Raw genomic sequence first — 3,402 nt, forward strand, 5'->3', positions numbered from 1 at the left:
CAGGTCATTTTGTTGGAACTAACGGTGCCCTGGGAGGAGAGGATGGAGGAAGCCAATGAGAGGAAGAGAGAGAAATACGCGGTGGAGGAGTGCCTCACTCTGTAAGGCCTACAGGCATGTCCAAACTATACCACAAAGGGCCGTGTGGCTGCAGGTTTTCTTTCCAACCAAGCAGCAGCACACCAGACCTGACTCATGTAATCAGCTGATCTCAGTCTTCAGACAGCTGATTGGTCAAAGTGTGTGCTCTTGGGTGGTTGGAACGAAAACCTGCAGCCACACGGCCCTTTGTGGAATAGTTTGGACATGCCAGGCCAACAGCCTCCTGGGCATCACTGGAGCACGCAAAAGAAAAGCCATCAGTGCAGCATCCGAGGCTGCAGAGAAAGCCTCACGATGGCTGTGGATCAGGAGGGACAAGCAGTGGGCGACAGTTTCTCGGACACAGGCCGGGAACTGATCACTCCCGGTCGGGTCGCCAGGGTGAGGGGGTCTGAAGTTGAAAGACCCGAAACCCCCCATGACCCCAGATACTATCACTGAGGATGTGTCCAAGAAACTGCATCATAAGATGTATGTAGCAACCTGTAACATTTTAGGAGCAATTATATCCAATAATATTCATTCCATTCTTCTTCTCCTTCTTTTAATTTTGCACAAGATCAGCAGATTACATTAGAACAGTACAGTACAGTAGTAATTGTTTGGACAAATATATCATTTTCTGCTCAGAAACCCAAAATCATTAACTCCATCTTCACATTTAGTTGACACTCAATCATTTACAGTAATACGTACTCAGTAACCAACAAACAATTGAGCTGGACTGTGGACACTGTATGTACATACATGGTCTAACTATCAGAGTGGCATTTATGGCTTTGTGGAAGCCTGTGGGAAAGTGGACAGTTGACATGTAGCTCAGTTGAGTTCTGATCAGAGAACCTCTGGCCAACTTCTGCACTGTACAATTGCCATATTTTCCTATGGCATATAAACATTGATCACCCATGTCAATAAAGTGTGAGACTGTAAAAATACTTCCATCCTTCAAAAGCACAACAGAGTTGTTTCTCTGTTTTGTTTTGCTGTAGGTATGACCATGAACAACAACACCATTTACAGCAATTCTCTTGTAGTAACTCGCCACAGAGTTTGTGGGAACTTCTCTTACTGTGTGGAGAGAAGCTAGGTCACCAAGAGATATTAATCTCACATTTGGTGGACCAAGGGCAGTCACCTCAGTAAACTTTTTATACTTCTTGGCATGCTGGTTTCCCTGTCTCATTTCATTGCAGAAATCTTTAACTTCTGCTGGTGCATTTGTCAAGAATTGCTTTGCTAAACGGGGGAAAGCACAGGATAATGCCACTTGTTTGCATATTTGTTGTGGAACAGCTTGACTACTTTTTACTTGTTTCAGGAGGTACCTGCTGAAATCTTCAAACATGAAGGCTGAGTGAGCCCACAGAGGACCCCAGTGTTCAAAGCTTTTACTTAAATGCAGTAGTGAATGAACATTAAATGTCATGTGCTCTTTCCCATACAGTGACTGCACACCTCCAACAAAGTACACCAATGCGTCATGTGCATGATTTATCAGCTCAGCATTTAATTCAGACCCCAACAGAATGCTTATGCCCTCTTATCAGTAATGCTTAATGAGAGTGATACCTCTGTGGAAGTATGCCTTTCAGAACTGGCAAGCTGTAGTACAAAAGCCAGTGCTGCCACTCATGGGCTTTCCAAAATCTGCGTTCTGTTAGAGATCTTGGAACACGAGCAACAAAACATTTCCATGTGCATTTCATCATTATTGCTGTAATACATCTTTGTGTACTTTCACTCCTGTCAACCATCGCTTATAATTGAATACATTGTGATCTCGTTGATCTGCTCTGTACATGCGACATCTATTGCACGTCTGTCCGTCCTGGGAGAGGGATCCCTCCTCTGTGGCTCTCCCTGAGGTTTCTTCCGCATTTTTTTTCCCTGTTAAAAGGGCCTTTTTTTTTGGGGCAAGTTTTTCCTCACTCGAATCAAGGGTCGAAGGACAGAGGGTGTCGTCTCTGTACAGATTGTAAAGCCCTCTGAGGCAAACTGTGATTTGTGAATTTGGGCTATACAAATAAAATTTGATTTGATTTGATTTGATTTGAATACTTGGAGGTTTAAATCGTCTTTACTTTTATTTTTCAAGGTCTGATATAAGGTGCCATCACATATGTCCTTTATTACATGCTTTGTACTGGCATCAGCACAAAAACATAGATCCTGCATATCCTGGTGCTCAAGAATATCTTTCAGTTGATCCTTTAATGGTATGCTAATAAAGAAATGCCCTTCCTGTAAACTGGCTTTCACTGTTGTGAATGAGGAACATGACACACATTTGAGTGTTTCTTCCAGAGATTGTGAAGAACCAATGTACTTGGTACAAACTCCACAGTAATAGTGTCGTTCAAACTGATGTGTAATATCAGCTAATGGTTTCTCCAGAAAATACTTGCTTGTTGGAACTGCACTAGTCCGAGCAGAATGCAATTTGAGCAGTTTCAGCAGGTCTTCCATTAATACACCTGTTGTGTTGTGTCGAAATTCAAAGGAGAGAATCGAGATGATGCTTTGCCCTTCCGTTAGTCCATGGGAGGAGTGGACATCATCTACCTCTTGAGGGACATTGTCTTAAATGATAGAAAAAGAAGCACTGCAATGAAACTGATCAGGTTTCACTTGTTTTACTCATAACCTTGTTATGGCAGACTGCACTTAGCATGGAAAATAAACAGAAGCTACAACACATGAGAAAGAAAAAATAAGCTGATGGATGGAAAGTTAACACGTCAATGAACTGCATAATATGTTACAGTTAGTCAAATGACAAATGAATCTAATGTTAAAAAAAATTTAATCAAACTCACGTGAATGCTTAAGTTTTGTCTCACCTGCACCATTGTGAAATATTCTGCTCTCTGTTCTTGTCTTTGGCTTCCATCTTCGTTGTTTTCCTGAAAAAGACAGTAATGAACAACTCATTAAAGTGAAAGAGAGGGATAGCGATGGAGCAGATTATATGACACTGTAGTTTTGTCACCTGTGGCACAGTGAAAGGTTCTGCTCTCTCCTCTTCTCTCTGGCCATCATCTTCATCACTTTCCTAAGAATGACACAAAGAAACAACAGAGATAACTAGAAAAATTGTATTTCCTGTGAAAATACAGTGTGAATGCAAGTGATTTTGCAAAATCTGCTGAATGTGCTGGAAAACACTTGCCTGATGCATTAAAAATGCATGAAACTATGAGAATGAATGGTCAAGAATTTGCAGAAAAAGCTGATTTTTTCAAAAGCTGAAAAGGCAGAAAGGCTGAAAAGTAATAGGTTGAAAGAGCTTAAAAAGCT

At 41.5% G+C, this 3,402-nt stretch overlaps 1 long non-coding RNA gene across 1 annotated transcript; it reads right to left on the minus strand.

Moving 5' to 3' along the window:
* Positions 1-346: 346 nt before the first annotated feature.
* On the minus strand, positions 347-3,201 carry LOC311256041. Its single transcript, XR_014622433.1, has 3 exons — positions 3,095-3,201; positions 2,946-3,008; positions 347-2,684 (listed from the first exon to the last, which is right to left on the minus strand). It is a non-coding gene; the product is annotated as an uncharacterized lncRNA (long non-coding RNA).
* Between the last annotated feature and the right edge of the window lie 201 nt (positions 3,202-3,402).

Source organism: Pagrus pagrus (genome assembly GCF_965226575.1).
Source record: "Pagrus pagrus genome assembly, chromosome: 4".
NCBI lineage: Eukaryota > Metazoa > Chordata > Actinopteri > Spariformes > Sparidae > Pagrus > Pagrus pagrus.